Below are 12,470 nucleotides of genomic sequence, written 5' to 3'. Positions count from 1 at the left end.
GTAGCCATTGTTTATGTTTCTTGTAGCGCTACAATTTATTTCCACATAAGAAGTTAAGACAATTTCTTTCCAACATAAGCATATTATAATCAATCTGCTGTTTTTGCTTTTCTTGAAATATTGTGATAATAGGTATAAATCATTTAAATACCTACAAAAGTAACTAAGGAAATGATATATATCTTTAATTTAGGTTTACGTGAACCCAATGTTTAATATTTGAAATTTCATGATATTTACCTATATAAACCCTACTGTAAAACAATGAGCTTACTTTATAGATCCTTGTAAACTTACTTTATGTATCTTTATAACATTGTATACTCAATAAACTTCTTTTGACAAGGAAATATTGTGATAAAGTTGTGTTTTTGTTGACAGACCTACCTAATTGTAAATTCAATTAAAATAGATAAAATAACTTTTATGTAATCAATACTTGATAGTCAATATAAACATACAGTGCATTGTTTCAATTTCTTATGGTAATGTAGTAAGTGTACTTTTTTTTGCCAAGTAATTTGCCTTTGTGTACTAAACACTCATCTTGTTCTCCCAGTGGCAAGCACACTTTAGACAAGAGTTTTCCATTAAGTGACAGCATGAGTGTATTACTGAACTCCAACAATTACGCAATCACGATGTAATTCATATGCAAATGCATGAATGTTTTTGTACAGCATGGGAGAAATCGAAATAGATTATTTAAGGAGGCTGGAGAGTTTGTTTGGTTTAAAGATGTTTTTTTGTCTTAGAAAAGTTCAACATGAATTGGTATGAACTACAAAGTCCAATAAAGACAAGGTCAGCAGCACTATATTATACTTTTAAAAACTAAAAAAAACTAGAAACAGTTTTGAGTTGGCTTTCTTTTACATTAATAAAAATACATAAAAAATAAACACTTGTACAAGAGCACCTTGACACTTATATCACAGACAATTGTTGATTTGCTAAAGAGCCATACTTTCAATCTGTTATCTAGACTGTCTCTGATTGATATTTTATATAGGGAGTTTAGTTCCTCTTTTCAACTTATTTTACATATTTTATGCCCTTCTAGACCATGCATATCCAAACACCAAGTAGATTAAAAGAAACTTCAATTTTGCTATGTATCCTTTAAAACAATCCTTAAATGCATGTTTAGCCACCTCAGCTCCAGAAGATTTTACCCCCTTCATGACCAGGGCATTTTGGCAATTCAGCACTGCACTACTTTAACTGGCAACTGTGTCGTCATGCAACACTGTACCCAAATAAAATTGATACCATTTTATTTACACAAATAGAGCATTCTTTTAGCGTTATTTGAACACCGCTGTTTTTTTTTATTATATAAACAAAAAAAATACTGAAAATTTTGAAAAAAGAAGAAACAATATAATATATTCTGTTCTAAAACATATCCAACAAAAAAAAAATTGAATTTCTTCATACATTTAGGCCAAAATGTATTCTGCTACATACTTTGGTGGGAAAAATCCCAATAAGTAATAAGTATATATTAATTGGTTTGTGTGAAAGTTATAGTGTCTACAAACTATAGTATGTATATATATATATATTTGAAAAAAGGAAAATATCTAATTTCTTGAGGCCCTAAAAATGCCAGGACAGTACAAATACCCCCCAAATGACCCCTTTTTGGAAAGTAGAGAGTATTTAGTGAGGTATTTAGTAAGGGGCATGGAGAGTTTTTTAATTTGTATTTTTTTATTGTCACCATTTTTTGGAAAATGAAGAAATTGATTGCTGGCAATATGAAGATCATTGTACCAGAAATGCTTTGAATTGTCATGAATGAGTTTCATTCACAACAGCTGTGATTACTAGTGATCTGAGTTTGGCTACAGCTAATCACATGGCACAGGGTGCTGTGATTGGCCCAGGTACCATGTGATAGCTGTGGGGAAAGCACAGCTCACCATTTTTGGAAGCAGAGCTGTTGACTTTGTGCTCAAAGCGGCCCCATACCGTCTTAACTCAAAATGCCTTTCTGTGCAATACTAGGGGACGGATTGCCTACACAACAAGACCTTAGAAGGACATTCTAAGGTTGGGTACACACAGGCTTAATACTGGCTGGTATCGTCCGGTTCAACAGAAACCAGCCAACATTTTGTCAATGTGTACAGCAGCCTGTCCAACAGAAGCTGGTCTACTAACTGGCTTTTGTCAAAGGGACATGCTGAGAAACTAGCATCTGATCAACGCTTGCTTGACTATTACCGCTGATCAGTGTCTTCTGGCGGGGGGGGCAATCCCCCTGTCAGAAAACAACGGCACAGTGGGAGACAATGCTGCACTAACATCGCATGTGCTAGTATGGCAATCTTCCAGTTTTTTTTTTCTTTAGCCAACTGGGTTGAATGACAAAACAACTTATAGTGTGTACCAGACTTAACAACACATTCTGTGAACATTGCACCAACAACAACTGGCAAAGACATTGTAGCAAGCAAACCAGTTATCTTACCAGTGGTGGGCTATGCATTTCACAGCTAGGCATTCAGTGGTGTCCTATCTGAATTATCATCTCTAGCAGAAGCATCAATATTAAAGTGGAACTTCACCTTCCCAATCAACATTGATTATTTTTAATCATCATGCTGTTAGTATTAGTAAATAGATAGGAAAATATATTATATTTACTTGTTTTAAACTTTTTAAAATGTTTTTCGGTTACTACCTGGTTTCCTGCCTAGGCAAATTATGTCATATCCCAGGAGTTTTCAGGAGGGAAAGAGGAGGGGTTTTCTCATCTAAGTACACTGTCCTGCATGCATACTTGAGCTAAGGGCAGGAAGTAAATGCTACATGAATCATTTGCCCTTACTCAAGATGGCCACAGCCAGAAATCCTATGGGGTGTTCTTCAAGGAGATTTCTCAACAAAATAAAGCATGGATACATGGATGGATGGGGGCATTTGCTTTATATAATAAAAATAAATTAAATAGCGTTTTTGGTTTGTAGTGCTCAGATGCAGTGAAGATCCTCTTTAGGCTAATAAAATGAGAAATGTATCAGGCAACTGATGCCCCCACCACCACCACCACCACCAGGCTGCCAGTGTTATCAGAGAAACATCAGACAGATAAGGCTGCAGGCTGTGTGTCTGTATGTGTATGTGTACAGATATGCCCCTCCCCTTTTGGGATCTGTGTGCTGAATTGCAGAACTGCTGCAGGCTGTGTGTGCAGGCTCCTCCCTGTTCACTCTGCTCTCCTCCCTCCCATCTGGATGTAGGATCGGATCTAATGAGGGAAAAGGAGAGAAGGAGCTAAAAGGAGACTTCAGACAGTAGAGAACTTGGTGTGCTGCAGAGCATCATGGGAGTTGTAGTTTGATATGGGAGTGCTGCACTATTCTTGTGTATGGAGATTAAAGACTACTGGACTTTTATTCCTACAATCCCCTCCACCAGAGGAGGAGATTTTTCACTGCTTTTCTCAGGCAGAGACTTAAAGATGGTCTCTTGTGGAGAGAGGATGGCATGCTCAGAGCATCTGCTGTGAGACATGCTGCAGTCTCCTCAGGGAAAGAGGAACATACTACAAGGTCTTGCTGTCATACCTAACTGCCTGCATCCAAAGGAGAATAGCTCTGCCATTGCCGCTTGCCAGAGCAGTGGGATCTAGTCTCTAGTACCTGATGTCTGGACAAAAGGAAAAAACTGGCCACACACCACCACGGACCTGAAGCTGATGAAATCCTTTTTGTCTCCATGCCAGACAAACAGAACAGGAATTAAATGTTGATACGTTTCACATGAACATCTCGTGCTTAATCAAAACCATAACCTGATGTCTGGAACCATCAAGAGGGTGGACCAGGGCCTGTCACGGCCCGGAGTGGTAAGAGGGGGGCACACATTTATACCCCCTTGCTGCACTCTGCTCTGCTTAGACTGCCCCTTACATAGTAGTCTGCAGCTACATGTCCACACACTCTTAAAGGGACACACCTTCGAGCACTCTTATTACAAGAGCCCCCCCACAAACTGGCCAACATTAACAACAAGGCGCCAGGAACTTTGTCATCAACTTTAAGGGGTACACTACTCAGAGACACCTGAAGATAGCCGTATCTGGGGTTTCTTAATATGCACTCAGGAGCTTTATTTTTGAGTTAGTTCGATCTAATCCATGTAAATAGTGGTTAGTTTGGTTAAAACTTGGTTTACTACTACTCAGCAGGTGTTGATTAATATAGGTGAAGGGTTGCAGTGTAGGGCAGGAGTGTCTGGATCATAAAAATGGCTGGAAGTAATTAAAACACACAATATGGAAGCAGCTCAGATACATTTAAAACTAGAATAGAGGTGTACATGAGCAGGGCAGTCCACTAAACAAAAAAATTCCCTACCACACTTACCAGCACAAATAAACCTTATTAAACAATTTCAGCTTTTAGGTTAAAAGAAAGGTTTTTAATGCATATTTTTGTGAATGCGTGTAAAGCCACATGGCTTTACATGTAAACCATGGCCCCTAACTCAAAGCTATCTAAGTTCCCAACTTGGAGCACATAATGTATATAACAATAAATGTATTTAGACCAGGCTTAAAGCATTTCTATACCCAAGAATAAAAATGATATGCATTTCAGCTTGTTAGTCCTGGGATGTAGTGGCTACATTCATTTTTTCCATCCTTTTCTCTTTATTTCCAACACCCTTCCTATCTTAGGGTGACAACACACACTTACTCTACTGTATCCATGCGGAAGCAGCATTGCTACCCTAGGGCAGGGGGTGTTTTAGGGCTAAAACACTGAAATACCTCCCCTTCTCCTCTTCTCTAAAATATAGAGTTCACAAAAGATAACTGGGACGGCTGATAACATTGTTTGAGATGTCAGTTCTGTGCAAAGGAAGTTACAAAGACATGCGATTTCTGGCAGATTCAACAGGTATTTTTCTGCATTTACAGAAAATATACTTAGCCTGCACAGAAAGCTAATGTAGCCATTGATTATTAGGACTGGTAAGTTGCAAGTATATTACATTTTCAGTTTGGGTTTAGATGTATGTAAAAGGAATTATACTGCTTTTCCCCCACTGATACACTTTTGTGCACCACGTCTTTGCTTGCATGCAGCTATCCTTAGGGTTTCATTACTAGTTTCCACATGATGAATTTATGACATATACTTAGACTTACAGTGATTACAATAGGTGTAGAAAAAAAATATTCAGTACATCTGTCCAGTAAAAGCTCAATTGCCTGGGTTTACCCCTGCCTAACTATGCCAACATGCCAAAAGATTGCTGTCACACATTTTCACTGCAGATAGATGCCTGATGGAAAAATATAGAATCACTACACTTACAGAACTACAGCTGTGCTCAAAAGTTTGCATACCCGGGTAGAAATTGTGAAATTTTGGCATTAATATTGAAATTATGACTGACCATGCCAAAAAACTGTCTTTTATTTAAGGATAGCAATCACATGAAGCCATTTATTATCACACCGTTTTTTGGATCCTTTTTAAATCATAATGATAACAGAAAGATAACAGAAATCACCCAAATGGCCCTGATAAAAAGTTTACATACCCTAAAATGTTTGGCTAGGTACAGACACAGAAGGTGGCACACACACTACCTAACCTTGGCTTGGTATCAAGAGATCCCCAAATTTTCCACTTATTAAGTGATTGAACAGTATATTCAAGGCTTTGGATATCTTTTTATATCCTTTTCCATTTATTATCACACCGTTTTTTGGATCCTTTTTAAATCATAATGATAACAGAAATCACCCAAATGGCCCTGATAAAAAGTTTACATACCCTAAAATGTTTGGCTAGGTACAGACACAGAAGGTGGCACACACACTACCTAACCTTGGCTTGGTATCAAGAGATCCCCAAATTTTCCACTTATTAAGTGATTGAACAGTATATTCAAGGCTTTGGATATCTTTTTATATCCTTTTCCATCTTTGTAAAGTTTCATTACCTTGTTATGCAGGTCTTTTGACTGTTCTTTTCTACCTCCTCTTAGCTCAGTGTCTAGCCTGCTTAGTGTATCCATGTGAGAGCTAACAAACTCATTAACTATTTATACACAAACACTAATTGTGATTTAAAAAGCCACAAATGTGGGAAATTAACCTTTAATTGCCATTTTAACCTGTGTGTGCCACCTTCTGTGTTTGTACCAAGGCCAAACATTCCAGGGTATGTACACTTTTTTATCAGGGCCATTTGGGTGATTTATGTTATCATTATGATTTTAAAAGGATCCAAAAAAATGATGTGATAATAAATGGCTTCATGTGATTGCTATCCTTAAATAAAAGACTTTTCAATATTAATGCCAACATTTCACAATTTCTGCCAGAGTATGCAAACTTTTTAGCACAACTGTATGTGCTTGAATTAGAGATGTTAAACTTAAAGAGAATGCAACTGCATGCCTGCATCAAAACTCTTTGAAAAGTCGTCGAGAAGACCGAGTGTGAGTGATCCTGTTTTTCTGCTTTTCACATACCTAGAGGAAAGTGAAGCACCCCCCCCCCATAGTCTCCTTGATTCCACCGTCTTTATATCTTTTCTATTTATTCCCTTTTCTACTATAATCCTTCCTTTCATCTTTTCCACCTAGCATTACTCTCACAGTATAGATAAGTGGAAGATCTCTGCTTCTGAATCTGCCCTAGGACTTATGATTTAGAGGATTCCAATGCATAGGATAGTCTTGATTTAGCTATGTATATAATTTTTTATGGAAAGAAGCCTGGAAAAAGAAAAATAATGTAGCCACCACATCTAAGTACTGATAAGATGCAATATATATAAATATATTTAAAATATATTGTGTTCTTTGGTTTAGATCTGCTTCAAGAAAATGCATTTGCCAAAAAGGTGGATAGATAGATAGATAGATAGATAGATAGATAGATAGATAGATAGATAGATAGATAGATAGATAGATAGATAGATAGATAGATAGATAGATAGATAGATAGATAGATAGATAGAGTTCCCATATTTAATTTCTAATTGCAATTATCATTACCATTTTTATTGCTGGAATTCAATAAAAAGCAGTCATAACTAATCTTCTGGTCACCAGGCAAGAGCCATCTCCCAGCAAAATCCATTCCTTGGTGTTACCAAGAGTGGGTGAAGAGTTGGTGTCAGATGCAATGGTTCATACGGTAAACATGGGAAACGGAGCAAACAACTATGTCTAAACTATGTCTAAACCAGCCTTTCTCTCTCTTTTTAATTGTGAGGAACCCTTGAAATCATGTTTTGGTCTAGAGGAACCTCTGCTAAAACCAATTAATTGGGTGTCATTTTGAAAAGGTTCCTTACATTGATGGCAAGTATGAAGAACATCGCCCCACACAGTAGTTGACAGAATGCCACCCTTTCATACAGCTAAAAAGATTGTTGGTATCATGGCCTGTGACGTTGGCCCCAGGACTGTGCGGGCACCATCAAATGGAAGGTCAAAAAGCCACAGTTTAAGGAACCCCTAACAACCTCTAGGGGAACCCTTGTTGAGAAAGTCTGGTCTAGGCAACAAAAAAGACAGTAGGAACATTTTATTTGACTTCCACATTGTATTGTTATACCCTTTTAAAAATATTGTTGCTATGAAAATATATATTTTAAAAATTATATTTTAAAATATAGTACTTCAGCAATGTTTTATTTTATTTTTTTATTCAAGTAAAATAATCCACTTTTCAAATATCTAATTTTAATTATTTCTTCTCACACTAACAAATCAAAAGTACATTCACTTTTATCACTGAAAGTTTCACACAGCTGAAGATTTAACAAAATATATTACTGGCATTGGTTCATGTACATTTCTCACAATATGGTGTTTATATTTCTATTTCCATATGTCTTAAAATCAGAACATGTGGCATATTACACTTTACATTAGCATGCTTTGCTATGTAAAGAGTTTTCTAGTCTCGCTACAGTTTTGTGTAAGTCATTATTAGAAAGGAATTAATCTATCCAACAATTTTGATATATGTGTTACAACAAGCTATTGTTAAACACAGATATCCACAAATACATATATTTCAAGGTCTTTCTCCCTAAATGGTGCTATTTTGCAGCCTCATGTTATCATTAATCATACTTTGATATGATGCAAAAGGTACAGTTGACTTGATGACAAGTGTCCTGAAGTAGCAAAGCAACCCCAAACCATACAATTTTCCCCACCGTGTTTCACAGTTTGTGTGAGTTTTTTTCTCCTGAAATGCTGTATTTAGCCTGCAACAAACAGTTTTACAACAACTCTTTCTTTGATTGATCAGTCTTCTATACATTGTTCCAAAAAGCCTGGGATTTGCTTATATGGCCAGTGGCAAACTATATTCTTGCTCTAATGTTCTTTATGGACACCTCTAGCCTCTAATTCAGGTTAAGTTGATGCAATCTCTTTCTGATTGCAGATGCATGCACATTGAGTCCAACTCAAGGAAAGTTTGGGGTTCTTTTTTCTTTTAGCACCAGTCAGCTCTTGGACGGAATTTGCTAGGCCTGTCAGTCCTGGACAAACTAGCAGTCATTTGAAAGTGATGTCACAATATATTTCAGCTGCAGTCACTGATCAGTGTATTCTGACAGAAACAGATGCTGCTGTCAAAATTCATTGTCAAAGCATAGGGGACACCTCCATATTCACCTTGTTTGTGTGGATGGAGGAACCTGTTGGCTGAACAAAAAAAAAAAATAACCATGTAACCTGTGGCCAGCCTTAGGAACAGGTGAACTTTTTATACACATCACCAATGTATAATAATTGGGATGCTATGGGGGAGATTGAAGAATGTTTAGGGTACCTCAAAATATCCAAGCTCCCCCTAATGCTGTCCCTACCAGAAATACTACAGAAGGTGAAATGGAGTGGATTTTCTTCTTTAATCAGAAATCACCAAAAAAAGTGCTCCTTTTGAAATATTCAACCTTACCTGTTACTCTGGTAACAAGTGTAGAGTTTTGGAATTTCCCTAATTTTCTGTCTCAGAATAATAAACCCCAGGGCAAATAGAGAGGGTTCGTCTCCAGCAGGGTTACAGGCTAAATGAAAAACTTGCATTGAGGTCAGCGTAAATTAAGTATATGTACGCTATAGCATGTGTGCACATTCTAGGTGCTTAGCAAATATTGTGAGGATACAGTTTGTCTGCACACAGTAAATGGGTCAGAATACGCATATACCTTTTAAATAGATTGGTAAATCAGGGAAAACATACATAAATACATGTTTAGTAACAGCTTTTAAAGACTTTTATTCCAGTGCTGCACTCTACAGTTTTTGAAAGGAACATTAATAGATTTGATAATTCGCTGTAACAGATTTATCACTAATAGGTTTAAAATGCAAAGTTAATATATTTATATAACATAATTTTTTTTTTATTCTTCAGGTAACGGAATGAAGTGATAGCGTGCAATCTTTAAAAAAAAAAAAAAAACAATTGTCTGACCAATTAGGTACAAGTGTACAGGGACAACGCTGACAGAACCTATCTTTGCTAGAAGCTATGTTTTGCTTGTTGTAATGTAGGTCACATAAATGACATTCCATAAACACCAGAGGCTTTATTGGAGTGCAGACCTTCACTGATCTGACAGAAACAACAAATCTTATAAGATGTTCAAAAACTACAACTCTGCTGCAAAGGACAAATAAAATGTAGCAAAAGTATTTGGACAATGCAATAATTGAATAAACTACAGATGTATTTTTTATTTTATTTTTTTGGAGCTTTTATGTTTGCGCTCTAAAATGAATCAGAAATGACTTCTGAGAACTGCACATGAGAGAATGTTTGTCATAATATATATAAAGGGAATAAAAGCACATTGGAAGAAACAGTCATTTTATAGTAGACTGAAAGATTACATTTATCGGCTTGCTACAGGTTATTTACCAAACAATAAAGTAAGCTCTATACCAGGGAAAGCTTTTATAATGCAACAAAAATAAGCTAGACATATTGCTAAATGACATTTCAAAATAGATTAGTACAATGTAGTATAAATTGAAGCAATCATAAATTAGAAAATCATCATGAGGTATTATATAATGCTTTATGAAGATTTTGATGGGGTAAAAAAATATTTTATGAAAGTTATTTTACTTAAAAGGGAAGTATAACCAAAGCTTTTTTGACTATACTTCTCTTCACAGCACTTATTTATGCTCTCCTGTGACCCAGAATCAGCCGTCAGCAGGCTAAAGCCCACTACCAGATAGCAAGGATAACTTACCACAAATTTGTGGCAGTGTTGAATTGTAAGTCTTATTAACTTGCTGCACATTTTCACTGGCAAGTTGTACACTTGCAGAGCACTTGAAGCACAAGTTCTAGTTGACACTTTTCCAATTTGTAGCAAATTTGCGTGGCAAGTCTCCAACAAGAGCTCAGTTGCAGTGGTGAGTCTACAGCAAGAGCTCGGCAAGTCACAGTGACCCCTGTGGTGGGATGACTATTGCACAACATAACTGAACCAGAACTGGTAGCAGACTTGCAGAATGTTTGCAAAGAAAGTCGATCTGGAGTCATGCAATGTGGACTTTGCTGAAATTTTCAAACTTGTGAAACCTGGCAAAGTCTAGCAATAGCTTAGCAAGGCATTTTCAAGCTTGCAGCTCAATTGCTTGCTATCTGCACTGTCGGCTAACATCACAGAGCTGCTCTAGGCTCTGCAAAGGTCCTGACTATATTTTTAAGATCCTCCCAGCTGCCTGATTGACAGCTGGCTCCGGATCTCAACATGCTGCTAAAAGGCAAAGCCCATCCCCTCTCCAGTCTGTCACACGAGTAAGAGCTGGAGGGGCAGAGCGGAGAGTGGTACTGAAAGTCACCACTCTCCACCGAGAGCTGAATGACCAGCAGTCATGTGGTCACTCAGTTCTCTGTCTTAGAGCCAGTGGAGGACAGTTGTAGCAATTTTGCACCATCAAGATGAATATGTATAGTATATTTGCGTTTTTAATTACTCTAAACTTCTCCTTTAAAGTATATGTAAACCTAAAATTTATGTTACAGCATGTTTGAAATTGTTACTCTTTTTACATCTTTACGAAGCAAATAATTGATTTTCTTCACAGATCTGGTTCTGTGTTTGTTCACATGGATTGTCAGTCCAGACCAGCTGATGGAACATGCATGGCAGGTTGACAAAGCTGCTGCTAATTGTGAGGTGGTAGTGATATGGGGGGCAGGGGGCAGAGAACAAAGAATTTCCACTATGACAGCCAGCATTTTTGTACCTAAATTATGTTTTAATGCATATCTTTTCACTAATTAATCACTAAATGTATTTTTAATTAGAACTGATGAAAGTACCTGAGTCTGATTTAATTTTTCAATAACATTGGAAAAACGAGGGACAGGAATTGGAGCCAATTAAGTGTGCATCATGCAAGTTCGCTAACACAAAACAAGCTGACAAGATGAAAGAGCACAGTGAGCAGAAGACTGACCACATCAGCATATTGCTGCTCCTACACAAAGTTGGCATCTACTATGCTTTGTCACTGGGCTCTGTAAATCACAGGACTGAATAGATAGAAATGCAAATCCTGGTAAAAGAGCTCTCATATATATATGTACAGTATCTCACAAAAGTGAGTACACCCCTCATGTTTTTGTAAATATTTTATTACATCTTTTCCTGTGACAACACTGAAGAAATTACACTTTGCTACAATGTAAAGTAGTGAGTGTACAGCATGTATAACAATGTAAATTTACTCTCCCCTCAAAATAACTCAACACACAGCCATTAATGTCTAAACCACTGGCAACAAAAGTGAGTACACCCCTAAGTGAAAATGTCCAAATTGGGTACAAAGTGTCAATATTTTGTGTGGCCACCATTATTTTCCAGCATTGCCTTAACTCTCTTGGGCATGGAGTTCACCATAGCTTCACAGGTTGTCACTGGAGTCCTTTTCCACTCCTTCATGATGACATTATGGAGCTGGTGGATATTAGAGGCCTTGCGCTCCTTCACCTTCCATTTGAGGATGCTCCACAGATGCTCAATAGGGTTTAGGTCTGGAGACATGCTTGGCCAGACCATCACCTTTACCCTCAGCTTCTTTACCAAGGCAGTGGTCGTCTTGGAGGTGTGTTCGGAGTCATTACCATGTTGGAATACTGCCCTGTGGTCCAGTCTCCGAAGGGAGGGGATCATGCTCTGCTTCAGTATGTCACAGTACATGTTGGCATTCATGGTTCCCTCTATGAACTGTAGCTCCCCAGTGCTGGCAGCACTCATGCAGCCCCAGACCATGGCACTCCCACCACCATGTTTGACTGTAGGCAAGACACATTTGTCTTTGTACTCCTCACCTGGTTGCCGCCATACACGCTTGACACCATCTGAACCAAATAAGTTTATTGTGGTGTCATCAGACCACAGGACATGGTTCCAGTAATCCATGTCCTCAGTCTGCTTGTTTTC

This window comes from Aquarana catesbeiana, linkage group LG02 (genome assembly GCF_042186555.1).
Source record: "Aquarana catesbeiana isolate 2022-GZ linkage group LG02, ASM4218655v1, whole genome shotgun sequence".
Taxonomy (NCBI): domain Eukaryota; kingdom Metazoa; phylum Chordata; class Amphibia; order Anura; family Ranidae; genus Aquarana; species Aquarana catesbeiana.
The sequence above is the reverse complement of the archived record's forward strand: the minus strand, read 5'-3'. Positions refer to the sequence as shown.